The following is a 14,458-nucleotide window of genomic DNA, read 5'->3' on the forward strand; positions in this document are numbered from 1 at the left end:
GGAAAAGCTAAGGTCAAGAAACAGGTCAGTGCACAGGTGCCCCCCCCCCAAATAAATTAGCTTTTTCAGGGAGAAGGAAGGTGTTAAGTTAGGTACTCGTCTGCGAGAAGAGAAGGGAAAGCGTTTGGGGAGTTTATAAGGGATTGAGAGTAGCAGCCTTGGCTGGAAAGATGGGATATTATGCTAGAAGAAGGCAGGGAGGCCCAGTATAAGAGACAAAACTCCAGATGGAAATTTGGTCATGCTCCCCCTGGCCAGCCAGAGGCTGCATTTCACAGCCTTCCCACCCTTTACATGGAGGGGGGCTGTGTGATTGGTTCTCACCAATGGAATGTGAGAAGATTTTTATAAAAAGTCAAGCGAGCCAATGAGCCAAGAAACACATGTATCTCCATAGAATCTGTTTCTTCATTTGCCAGCTTCTCAGTACATGAAGATGGAAGAAGGAAACCCAAGATGAAAGAGGTCTGGGCCTCTTAACGATCACATGGCAGGCCATTAAGACTAGCATTCGACTGCAACAGGAATTGGAATGAAATGTTATTGTTTCTGTTTTGTTTTGTTTTTAAGTTTATTTATTTATTTTGAGAGAGACAGAGAGAGCACAAGCGTGGGAGGGGCAGAGAGAGGGGGAGAATCCCAAGCAGGCTCCGTGTGGTCAGCAGGTCAGCACGAAGAGCCTGACATAGGGATGAGGCTCAAACTCACAAAACCATGTGATCATGACCTGAGGCAAAAATCAAGAGTCAGGCGCTTAACTGACTGAGTCACCCAGGTGCCCCGAAACTTTATTGTTTTAAGTCTCTGAGATTTCAGGGCTTATGTATTTCAGCAGCTGGCTTTACCTAACGCATATAAAAAGTCAGAGGAGGCCTATGGGGAAAAGAGGCAATTCAAAAATCAAGGTGATGACTCTTTTGAACTGCCCCCCAAAGGCAGTTTAAAAAAGACCACAGACTGATAAATACAGCTACCCCACATGCATCTCAGGCAACCACCGAGGCCAAGTAAAGGGAAACTTCCCGCCTCCTTCCCATTTCTACACTAGGCTTCAAGTTCCAGGCTTCAGGGGGATTGATGTCTGTTTCTTAAGATCTTCATCTGTCAGCTTTTAAACCACTTTGATTCGAGATAAAAAACATTGTAGAATTGGAAGGACACTCGGTGTTTAGCCTAACTCTTGTTTGCAGGGAGAAGGGGTAGAGTCACAGAATCAGATAAACAGGAGAAAATCAGTTGTGAAGAAGAAGGCTACCATAAGAGCAGACTGTAGTATCTCTGACCTGTGGGTGTGCTAGGGGAGGTGGTTCTTTAGTCAGGCTAATATTCCTTGGGTTTTAGGGGGGCAAAGCTGGGCGGAGAACCCAGTTTGGGAGCAGTGACTGGAGAAGAGTTGAGTTGACTTACTCTGCGTGGAAGTGTAAGGATGAGAACTGAGGAAAGGAAGAAAGGCAGAGAGAAGTGACAACAAAATCCTGAGACGCCAGAAGGTTGACAGACTGAGAGAATTCCGGATGTTATGGGGAGGAAGATGGAACCTCCACATCCAGGAAACACTGATGTTCAGTGTCAAACTATCTGGTCACTTCCATGTGGGGCCTTCCTTCTTCCATTATCAGTGAAGTCTTTCACACCAAAGACATCTTATGTGGGAGGTTTTGCAGGGGCACCAAGCAAGGGCTAGAGTTTTGCAGATTACTTGAGAAGCTGTGGACCGGGGACATCATTGTGCAGGGTGGGTGAAGACCTATGAACAAAACTGATCCTGGGGGAGCTTGGAATCACAGGTGACCATCCATGCCGCAAACATTGATTGAGCACCGAATATGTCCCAGGCCCTATTCTAGGACACAAGGACAACTCCTTGAACAAAATAGACAAGGTCTCTGGGAACACCCAGTCTAGTGGAATGATGGGCAATAAATAACTGGACAAATACATGAGAAAACAAAGCGAGGGATGTGATATGAATGGAAGCTGTACTTGAGAACGGGTGGTCACCTTGCAGAGGCAATATTGAAGCGGAGACAGTTCCATCAGGAATTTGCTAACACCTTAGGGGGGTAGAAGTCTGGTTTCCCAGGAGCACAGCCACCCCCGTACATGTACCTTACAGACTAATCCTCATTTCTGCTGCTCATTCTTTCCCTCTTCTCCACAACGATGCAGCGTTCTTTTTCAATGGGCAACAAACATGTATTGAACCCTTCTTCGTATGCCGTGGAGAGATATTTGCTACTCAAAAGGATAAAATCAAGGTTGCCGACGAAGAAGGGGTTCATGGATTCTGCTTCCCTCGGGTCCCAAAGGAAAAGGCAGTGATCTGCTGTTTGAAATGATTTGATCTCACACTTGTCTAGAGGCAGAAGAATAAAGCTGACTAGAAGACGGGTTAAGCTCCTTAGCTGTCCTGAGGGAAGACGCACTCCACCCTCCCCCAGAGTAAAGACGTCTGTGTTGGCGGATGATGACGTCCTTGGAAAGCTGGCGGTGCCAGGGCTCTGGGTTCTGAGAAACTGCTGAGCCCACGCGTGCTGCCAGCTGCCTGCGGGAGTCGGCAGGGAACGAAAAGAAGGAGCTCCATCTAGTGTTACAAAGCAAGACCAAAAGGCATCCTGAACGACTTAATCAGGGGAACAAACACTCCTTGTCTTGTGTCAAGAAATAGTACCTAAAAACCCAGAACTGCTGGGTTGTGGGAGTTTGGCACAAAGTAGAAGTCGGGCTTCACCTTTGTCTGGGAAGGAAGGCTAAGTGGTCTTAAGATCTTGCTCATCAGTGACTACTGGTAAAATGTTTCCTCCTAGAAGAGCAGACCCCAGCACTCTGTGCAGGTTCATTGCTCGTTATTAAGCCAGGGCCTGGGGACCTGACAACATTCAGAAGACTCTGGGGAGACACATAAACTGGGTCCTGCACGTGTATGACTTTTTGGAGCTTTATTTTCGTAACTGATGTGTCATGAGTTTCGCATATCTTTAGCCTTCATAAATAATGACAGACTTGTTTTCCAAAATGGGATATAATGGTTTAGGCTCTCGCCAACACTGCAGGAGAATTCCTTTTACTCCTTGTTGTCTCCAAAACTTAGTATTATCAGCCATTTTCATTTTTGTCATTCTGATGGGTATGACCACACCTTGTGGTGTCTTAATTTTCATTTTCCTAGTTAGTGGTGAAGTCAAGCACTTTTCATACATTTCTTGGTTTTCTGGATTTCCTCCTTTATGAATTACCTATCGGCCATTTGTCCATGATCTGTCTTTTTTCTTAAGTATGTGTATGATTACATATTCTAGTTAGGAGGCCTTTATCGCATATGTCTCAGGCTTTTCCTTTTCTCTTCATGGCATCCCTTGGATGGACAGAAGCTCTAATGGAATTCAGTGTATAATTTTTTTTCTTTTATGGTTTGTATTCCACCTACTTTTAAAATGTTTCCCTATCTTGAGGACAAGAAGTCATTGCCCTATATTATCTTTCAAAAGCTTTATGGTTTTGCTTTTTGCGTTTAAGTCTGCTCTCTCCTGAAACTGAAATTTCATCGGTAGGAGTTAGCACTCATATTTTATTTTCTTTCATGTGGATTTCCAATTTTCCTGGATCTGTCTATTGGAAAGATCATCCTCTTCCCACTGTTCTGCAGTATGACCCTCGTCTTAAATTAGGTGTGTTTTGGAATGTTCTATCCAATTCCACTCTTCCACCTTTCTCCAATATCAAACCTTCCCAGTTGCTCAAAGTTTATAATATGTCTTCATATCCTAGATAGCTACTCTTCTCACCTGGTTCAAGTGTCTTGGCCATTTTTAAACCTTTGTATTTCTGAATAAAATTTACAATCACAAGACTGCATTAAATCAGTAGGTTACTAGAAGATAATTGACATCTTTATAATATGAAGTATGCAATCAATAAAGGTGATTATTTATATAAGTCTTCTTTAATTTCTCCCAGTAATACTTGGTAATTTTCCATATAGAGATCTTGGATATCTTTTATTGGACTTAGTTCTAGGTATTTGATTGTTTTATGCTTTATAATTTTTTTTAGAAATTTATTTATTTAAATTCAAGTTAGTTAGCATACAGTGTAGTATTGGTTTCTGGAGTAGAACCCAGTGATTCATCACCCACATACAACATGTAATTTTTAGAATAGACTTTGTTAGAGCAGTTTTAGCTTCACAGCAAAAAAGTACAGAGAGTTCTCGTATGTGCTCTGCCCCCACACAGGCATAACTTCCCCCGTTGTCAACATCACTTACCAAAGTGGCACATTCGTTACAACCAATGAACACACACGATAAATCATTATCACCCCAAGTCCATAATTGACATTAGTGGTCACTTTTGCTATTGTACATTGAACGGATTTTGACAAATGTATAATGACGTGTCTCTGTATCCACCACTGTAGTATCACACAGTTGCAGCCCCCTAAAAATCCTCTGTGCTCAACCTATTCATCCCTCCCACCACCCTAACTCCTGATCCTTTTACTATCTCCATAGTTTCTCCTTTTCCAGAGTGTTATATAGTTGGAATCCTACTACAAGTAGCCTTTTCAGGTGGGCTTCTTTCACTTAGTAATATGCCTTTAAAGCTCCTCTACATCTTTGCATGGCTTGGCTGAAGGGAGGGACATTTTGGTTTCTTGTAAAGTTTTGACAATTTTGAAGAAAGCTGCTATAAACATCCTTGTGCAGGTTTTTGTGTAGACGTGAGTTTGCAGTTCTTTTGGGTAAATAACGAGGACTGTGATTGCTAGATTCTATAATAGGAGTGTGTTTCGTTTTGTAAGACACTGCCAAATTGTTTTCCACAGTGGCTGTGCCATTTTGCATTCCACCAGCAATGAATCAGGGTTCCTGTCGCGCCACATCCTTGAATGCATTTGGTGTCGTCAGGGTTCCAGATTTCAGCCATTCGAGTAGGGGTCTAGTGATATCTCATTCTTGTTTTAATTTGCAATTCCCTAATGACATAGGATGTTGAGCGTCTTTTCATATACTTGTTTTCCAGCTGTATTTCTTTTTTGGGGGTGCCTGTCTGTTCTGGTCTTTTACCCACTTTGAAAATCAGGTTGTTCATTTTCTTATGGCTGAGATATAACGGTTCTTTGTATATTTTAGATAACAGCCCTTTATCAGATAAGACTTTTGTAGCCCTTTATCAAATATCTCTTTCTCCCCATCTAGGACTTGTCTTATTCTTTTTGACAGAATCGTTGGCAGAGCAGACATTTTTAATTTTAATTAAACCTAGGTCATTCATTATTTCTTTTATGAATCATGACATTAGTATTGTATCTGAAAAGTCTTTATCAAACCCAAGTTCATCTGGATTTTCTCCTCTCTTATCTTCTAGGAGTTTTAAAGTTTTATATTTTACATTCAGATCTGTGATCCATTTTGAGTTAATTTTTGTGAAGAGTATAAGCTCTGTGTCTAGATTTACTTTTTAGCCTGTTGATGTCTAGTTGTTCCAACATCATTTGTTGAAAAGACTATCTTTGCTTCATTGTATTGCCTTTGCTCTTCGGTCAAAGACCACTTGACTATGTTTGTGGGGGTCTATTTCTGGGCTCTCTATTCTGTTCCCTTGATCTATTTGTCTCTTCTTTCACCGATACCACTTGGTCTTGACCACCATGTAGCTTTATAGAGAGTTTTGATGTTGAATAGTATTTGTCCTCCAGCTTTGCTCTTCTCCTTACACTTGTGCTGACTATTCTGAGTCTTTTACTTCTTCACTTAAACTTTAGAATCACCTTGTCAATATCCACAAAATAATTTGATGGGATTTTGATTGGGATAGCATTGAATCTATAGGTTAAGTTGAAAAGAACTAACTTCTTGACAAGATTGAGTCTTCCTTTGCACAAATATGGGATATCTCTCTATTTATTTAGTTCCTCTTTGGTTTCATTCATTAAAGGGTTGTAGTTTTCCTTATACGTATCTTGTACATATCTTGTTAGATTTATAGCTAAGTATTTCAGTTTGGAGAATATTCTGCTTTTATCAGTCTTTCTTTTTTCTTTGCTTTTCAGTTTTAAAAGTTATACTGGGACATCCTCAAGCTCAGAACTGAGCAGAACATTTTCCTTGCTTTTAAATTTGCTGTGTTTTGACATAAAACTCACAAATATGTGGAGGCCCCCTAGGACTGGGATTTTAACTCTCAGACGTATTCACACTGGGCCTCCAGCAACTTGTCAATTACAGTTTAGGTTTTCCTACCCCAGTACTGTTTCCCAGGGAGGTTTCTCCTCATGGGTTTGTGCTTCAGAAAGTTGGGATTCTCTGTATTTGCCTGTCTCTCTAATTTAGGGGCAGTGGTTTGCCCTCTTACCTCAATTCTCTTGACAAATCTAAGAAGAATTGATTTTTCCATTTGTTCAGCTTTTACTTGTTTTAAAATAGAGCAATGATTTCCAAACTCCTTACAAGCTGGACCAGAAACTGACAGCCCTATTATTTTTCAAAGCAATTTAATAATCTTTGTTTTTTAACTCAAAGATTTATTCTATTTATAGTTACTGTAATTGAAAGATATTTGGATTTTATTTCTGTTACTCTTCGTACTAATTTTTCACATATAGTTCCTTTCTTTGACTCCATTCAGATTGAGTATTCTCAGTAATCTTCCTAAGATTTTCCCTCTCTCTTTCTCTCTTTTGGTTAGATGCATATATTTGTATTTTTATGTATTTATCCGGGTTGGAATTAACTTGTATTCTTGATTCAATGGATTGATATCTTTCATCAGTTTTAGACAATTCTCAGCCATCTTCTTTTCAAATATTGCTTTTGCCACATTTTTCTCCTCCTTTCTTTCTAACTTTAATTTAAATTAGACCTTCTCATTGTGTTCTTTTATGTTTACTGCATTCTTTCATATCTGTGCTTCATTCTGCATATTTTCTTCTGACTTATTTCCAGTTCACTATTTTTTCCTCAGCTGTGAATAATTGACTATTAAACCCATCCATTGCATTCTGAATTTCACTGTTGTATTTTCAGTTCTAGGATTTATATTTGTTTTTTTAATTGGCTATACAATAAGTTTTCAGTTCTTTCACCAGATAATCAATTTTGTCTTTGTCTTCTTGAATGTAGAATTAAGTTATTTTAATACTTATTTCTGATGACTCCAATAGCTACGCAGTTTCCATAAATCTTTTTCTATCACCATTATTTCTACTGATTATAGTTCATGTGGTCCTATCTTCTTGTGTACTCAGTTACCTTTGTATACCAAGCATTGTATTTGAAAAATTGCTTCTTGAAATTATTTGAAACCAAGGTAATATTCTATTTCTCCAGAGGGCATTTTGGGTTGCTTTTGCCAAGCACCTGGAGTACCTAGCATTACTGGGTTACTTGTGTGAGGTCTGTAAAAGGGCTGTGAGAGACTTTTTTTAGGTTCGCTTTTAGTTCCAGGGCTAGCTCTTTGTGTCCCAGACCAAAATGTAGGGACTCACCAAAGCCTTATCTTGGCAGATCATTTATTCCAACCTTTATCTCTCTAACTCTTTAAAACTAACAAGAGGGGGTACCTGGGTGGCTCAGTTGGTAAGCGTCTGACTTTACTCTGGCCACGATGTCACAGTTCATGGGTTCGAGCCCTGCATCCGGCTGTGTGCTGACAGTTCAGAGCCTGGAGCCTGCTTCTGTTTCTGTGTCTCCCTCTCTCTCTCTCTCTGCTTCTCCCCCACTGTCTCTCTCTCCCAAAACTAAACATTAAAACAAACAAACAAACAAAAACTAACAAGAGTACTGATTGGCCTCCTGGCATTTCAGCTGCTTCTTCTAAATCAACAAAAATTTCAAGGCATAGGCATCACCTTTATGGGTTTTCATTGTCATCCCATTCTTGGCCATATAAGCTCTCTCATGTTTTCAGACATAACTATTTATATATAATTTATTCAGTTTTTTACTCATTTTTCTCAGTGAATGGGTTGGTCTCATTTATCTAGCTCCCCATTTCCAGATTTTGGAAGTCCAGAATTAGGGTTTTTTAAACTAATTGTTTTAACTAATTTTAAGGGAGGAAAAGCTTGGGAAAACAAAGAAATACTAAAACTTTAAGTACAAAAATAAAGATATCAAAGAAAAATATAAGTTTGAAGAAATGCCCTAAAACAAATAATTCACCTTAGGTATAGCATATTGACTAGAAACATTATTAATTCTTCCTCACCACAAATATGATGTTTGGTCCACTTAGGTATTACCATAGTCAGAGAGAGCGGGACCCCAGGACACCTGTTCTGGTTTGACTAGACTCACCCTTGCCTGGCCCTGGGTTTTAAGGTCTCAGGATCTACAGGCAGATCTGAATATATTACCTTCCATTATCCACCCTACCCTTACCCGGTTTATATGCTAGAGCAAAAGTACTCAAGATATGTTTTTCTTATTTAGAAAGCACTTAGCTAGAGCTGTGCTTAAAGAAAATCTATTTATGAGGTAACTATATAATCCTATTTTTCCCACCCACTGACTAATGCACAAGACATGTATAGTATTTGTCATTCTAATGAACAAAACACAGCTTACTGTCAATAATATCATTTGATATGGAACCACTGATCTGTTATTAGATATAAAAAAGTGGATTTCCATGCCTTTCCTTTGTATGTATAGCTAATGCACATAGATGAAAAGAACAATTAATACAATAAGGAGAGTTGGCTTTAAGTCTATATATTTTGGGAGTTATGCTTAAGATTTAAGAAATACATGAGGTGCCTGAGTGGCTCAGTTGGTTAAGTGTCCAACTCTTGATCTCGGCTCAGATCATGATTTCACAGTTCCTGAGTTCAAGCCCTGCGTGGGGGTTTGTGCTAACAGTGTGGAATCTGCTTAGGATTCTCTCTTTGCCCCTACACCACTCATGCTCCCTCTCTTTCAAAATAAATAAACTTTAAAACATTTTTAAAAAAGAAAAAATTTGGTCAGTTGAACTTCATGGAAATTATGAATTTTGCTCTGTGACTCTGCTAAGAAAATGAATGGACTAGATATAGACTGGGAGAAAATATTTGCAAACCACATATTTGACAAAAGACATGTCTAGAATACGTATATATTTAAAAACTCAACAGTAACACAAAACAAAACAAAAATAATTCAATTAGAAAATGGGCAAAAGACATGAACAGATATTTTACCAAAAATGATCTGGATGGAATTGTGCTGAGTAAAAAAACAAAAACAAAAACAAAAAGCCAATCTCAAAAGGTATATAACTCCATTTATGCAACATTTCAAAATGAGGAAATTATGGAGATGGTGAACAGATGATTGGTTGCCAAGCATTAGAAGATGATGGGAGAGATCGGAGGGTGAGTGTGATTATGAAGGGGTAGAATGAGGAACCTTCATGGTAATCAAATAGCTCTATATCTTGACTGTGATGGTGGGTACATGAATGTACGCATGTGATAACATTACACAGAATGTGCATGCATGCATGCATGTGTGTGCGCACACACACATACAAATGATGCGTATAAAACTGGTGAGATCTTGGGGCTCTTGGTGGCTCAGTCAGTTAAGCGTCAGTCTCTTGATCTCACCTCAGATCTTGATCTCAGGTTTATGAGTTCAAGCCACTTGTTGGGCTCCATGTTGGGCATGAAGCCCATTAAAAAAGCAAAAAATACAAAAACAAACAAACAGACAAAAAACTGGTGAAATGTGACTAAGTTCGGTGAATTGCACCAATGTCAATTTCCTTGTTTTCATAATGTGTTATAGCTGTTAGCTGTTATCATTGGGGAAAACTGGGTGAAGAGTACACACACAGGACCTCTCTATGCTACTTTTGCAACTTCCTATGAATTCAGAGTTATTTCAATATGAGAAATATTTTTAAATGCTACATTTTTGTCACTGGTCTTACTCTCCTTTCTTCAAAATCTTTACAGAAGATGCCAGCAAGTAGTAAATTGAGGTGATTTATTTTTCTACCATCTATTCTTCACAAATTGACGACAAGGACCCTGAATTGAATAGAAGTATCTACAAAATCACCTAGCAGAGGAAGAGAGGGAAAAACACCAAGAATTTGGGCTAGGGCAGGGGAGTATTGCATGCAGTCATTACTGAAAGTGATGTTTTTCTCTAGGTGTTTATTTTTTAATGATCTTAAATAGACAGGAGTGAGGGCAGCCAGACAGTGTTAGAGACGAGATGCTTGCAAATGAAAGGGCAGGAGGGGGAATCTTGGGGGGCAAAAAAGAAGAGTGAAGCTACAAAGAAGAGATTTAGGAGAGAAGAATTCACTCAAAAGATAAGGTGAGTGGAGGAGACTATAAATTCAAAAATAAAAATAACCCAAAGAGGCAGTACTTGATAAAATTACGAGCATTTTAACTTCTCATCCACCAGACAGACAGAGCTAGTCTGTGTTGTGGTTTCCCTGAACCTCTGAATAGCATTTATTGAGGTGAGAGAGAGCTCAGTAGAATCCAGAAATACTTGACAATGGGTATTTACCATATAAATCTTAAAGGGAAAATATCCTGTTTCAACAATGTTAATTGCTGCCCCATTGTCTTGTCTTTTGTTACCAAGTGAGCAAAATACAAATTGTTTGTTTGCAGTTGTTCTATGGTGTTCTACCGATATTTGCATTACCCACAAAGGGATAATTGGATACAGACAAAAGTGAAGAAAACTTGGGCTTTCGCAACAGACAGACTGGGTTAGAATTCCAGCCCCACTACTCACTTTTATGAAGATTCAGCATCCCTGAACCTCTGCCTTTTCAGATGGAGACAGTACCACCTTCCAGTACTATTGTGAGGATTAGAAATGTATAAAGAAGCTGCTAGCACGATGTCTGGCACATTGTTGGCCCGTAGCCCTTGGTAAATATCTTGGTTATATTATTATTATTATTATTATTATTATTTATTATTATTAAGTTGTTCTTCAGTATGACACTATTCACTATAAAATGTCATTTTGTGAGCATTGCATCTTTCCTGGGCCGGTCCAAAGAAGACTAGTTATTGATGAATCACAAAGGCCTCTGTTTGAAGCAGTCTTACTTTGCAAGGCTGTCTTCAGGAATGGATCCCAAGGATAGAGTTACAGGGAGGTCTTATAACATTTATTTCCCCAGATGATAAGCCTCCCATGGTAGTATTTTGTATTAATATAATAGTAGAGAGCATATAGTGCAGATCCTTTTTTCTCTTCTCGAAACCCAAAGAACATATCCATAACATAGTCATAAAATAATTAATAGATTTACCCAGAAAACTGCAGGGAGTCAAAACCAAAATCATACATATTTTGTCCCTCAGAAAGAAACCCAGGTTTTTCTACCTCTTGACAAAGATTCTTTGCTTGACCACACTTCTGTCAGGCTCCTGAAGCTTTTCCTAGGCCCATCTGTGCAATTCTTTACAAAATTCAGTATCAGCAAAAACCCCACTAAGTCAGTTTACCAAGGATCCCCTAGCCTTCATATCTGATCACTCTGGGTGTACACTCAGCTTCCTCACCCTCCCACCTTCCCCGAGGGATATCTGGTCACCCAGGCCTGTCTGCAGCGAGAATCCTGTTCGGTCAGTTGAGCCATATCCCCTCTTTATTCCTGATGTTTCCTTGCAGTGATTTTCCACCCACTGAGTCCCACTCTGCTCCTTGGCAATAAATTCCCACTTGCCCAGGCTGTATTCAGAATTGAGCCCAGCTCTGTGACAAGGTTTCTTTTCTCCTGTTGCAACAGTCCTGAATGAAATCAGTTTTTACTGCTTAAACAGTCTCCAGCTCTGCTTTTTCTATGACAGTCTCACATCCCCAAGACTTGCCATAGTTCTCTGAGCCACTCAGGTGTTCAATGAATTCACTAGACATGCCTAACTTCTTATGAGATTAAATGACTTATTATTACTACAAATCTTTGAGGTGGAAAGAAAGGAATAGATTCCCTGAACAAAGTAACTATGGTTGTCCCCCCCCCACCAAGTTCAATATTACACTTCTAGTCATATTCATCTTCCTGTCACGAAGGGTCTGCTTGTCTTCACTGAACCCCAAGTTACTCACTGTGAGGCTTTTGTTCTTTCACTTTGTTGTTAAGACTTCTCAGATTCCCTTGTGGTCCAGAACCCAATGAACCCTGGAACATTTGGCCATCCTGAGTCTGCTGTCATGTTCCAATGACAATGGAAACATTTTATATTATAATGTTAAAAAGAGAACAGCAGGGTAAGTTTGGAAAGAACAAGTTCTCAGGGCAAGTCAGGGAAATCAAATTATCCGGGAAGATTTAATTTTCACAAAAATATTGCCTTTACCCTGAGTTCTCTCTGAGGCCTGCTCTCTATAAATGAACTGAGTCTGTGGAAGAAAAGTACAGTGGAATTTGACAACAGTAAAAGCATGTTATTTTTAAGAATTAAAAGAAGAAATCATGACTCCAGTTCTTTTCATAATCATAAATACCGATTGCCCGGACCCATAAAACTTTACAATGGGAGAGACCTCAGAGATTATAAAATCGAGTCCTGTCACTTTACTGATGATGAAACTAAAGCCTGAAGGTGTTACTGGACTTTCTCATAGTGACACAGATTCTTCGCAACAAGCTGAAGATGAAAACCCAGGACGCCTCATCTGCAGGCCAGGATCTTTGCATTACCATAACAGCCACTTTAGGTCATTGAATTAGTGTTCTCCAGAGAAACAAAACCAATAAGGACATAGAGAGATACACAGAAAGAGGTTTAAAAAAAATTTTTTTAACATTTGTTTATTATTGAGAGACAGAGAGAGACAGAACGTGAGCAGGGGAGGGGCAGAGAGAGAGAGCGAGACACAGAATTCAAAGCAGGCTCTAGGCTCTGAGCTGTCAGCACAGAGCCCGACGCGAGGCTCAAACTCACAAACCGAGAGATCACGACCTGAGCTGAAGTCAGATGCTCAACCGACTGAGCCACCCAGGCGCCCCAGAAAGAGGTCTATTAGGAGGATTGACTCACATGATTATGGAGATTAAGAAGTCCCATGATCTGCTGTCTGCAAGCTGAAGCCTCAGGAAAGCTGGTGGTACTGGTTCCAGTCCAAACCTGAAGTCCTAAGAATCAGGGTAGCCAATGGCGTAAGTCCCAGGCCACATCTAAAAGCCACAAAATCAGGAGCACTGAGGTACAAAGGCAGAAGAGGATGGATGTCCCAGTTCAAGCAGAGAGCAAATTTGTCCTTCCTCCTTCCTTTCTGTTCTCTTCAGGCCCTCAGCAGATTGGATAATACCCAGCCTCAATGATGAGGTTGATCTTCTTTACTCAGTCTACTGATTCAAATGATAATTCCTTCCAGAAACATCCTTTACAGACAGACTCAGAAATAATGTTTTATCAGCGATCTGGGCATCCCTTTGCCCAATCAAGCAGATACATAAAGTTAACTGTTATAGTTACCATAGATTTTCAACTATGTCTTGTATCTCCTCTTGTATGTCCAATAAGAACCTCAGACTTAACAGAAGGGGACTTTGTTGGTTGTGTTCATCACATTCCAGAGCCTAGACTAGTTCCTGACACCACATAGACAATCTGTATTCCCTACGGATACCACAGGGAGTGAATATTAGGCCTGCTCTCAGACAGAGATAGATAGATAGATTCCTATCTATTCTAGGCCTATAGATCAAACTTCGTCCAGGTAATCTTTTGGCTCATTGCCCCCATGGTGGATTAAAGATGGCCACAAATTCCCAGGTAATACTCCAATTGAGAGGTAGGTCTAAGTCCCCTTGCTCCGGAGTCCAGATAAGCTCTGTAACTGCTTTGACCAATATAATGCGGTAAAAGTGATGCAGTGCCTATTTCCAGGGTCAGGTTTGAGAAACTAGAAATTTCTGTTTGGTCTCTTTCTTTTCAGGTGCCCTGAGCCACCATGGTGCTGGAGAAGCCATGTGGAAGTGCTGTAGTTGAGAGATTCCACTGAGTCCTGTTTTAGGGGCTCCCTGCCAAGGCACCAGACATGTGGGTGGAGCTGTCTTGGACCCTCCAGACTAGATCATCCACCCACTGAGTACCACCCAGTGACTTTGGTTGGTGCCATATGGATCGGAATAATTGCTCAGCTGACACTGCCTAAATTCCTGATTCACAAAGCCAAGAAAGATTATAAAGTAGTTGTTGCTTGAAGCCATAAGTTTGGAGTAATTTGTTATGCAATGATAGATAAATGAATAGGATCCAAACAAAACCCATAAACCCCTTTCCGTGCCCTTATGGAGGATCTCAATGAAGAATAATGTTCGGCTGCAAATAACAGAAAACTCTATTTAGTGGCTTAAACAGATAATAGAAGTCCAGAGACGGGCATCCTGGAATGGTTGAACTTGTCCAGGAGGCCCTCAAGGGCTGGGCTCCTTCTGCCTTCCTGCTCTATCGGATGACTACAGTCTCTCCAGCCACTGCA

This window comes from Lynx rufus, unplaced genomic scaffold (genome assembly GCF_022079265.1).
Source record: "Lynx rufus isolate CCGP_SWC_20201006 ecotype Redwood Valley unplaced genomic scaffold, mLynRuf1.p SCAF_5, whole genome shotgun sequence".
Classification (NCBI taxonomy): domain Eukaryota; kingdom Metazoa; phylum Chordata; class Mammalia; order Carnivora; family Felidae; genus Lynx; species Lynx rufus.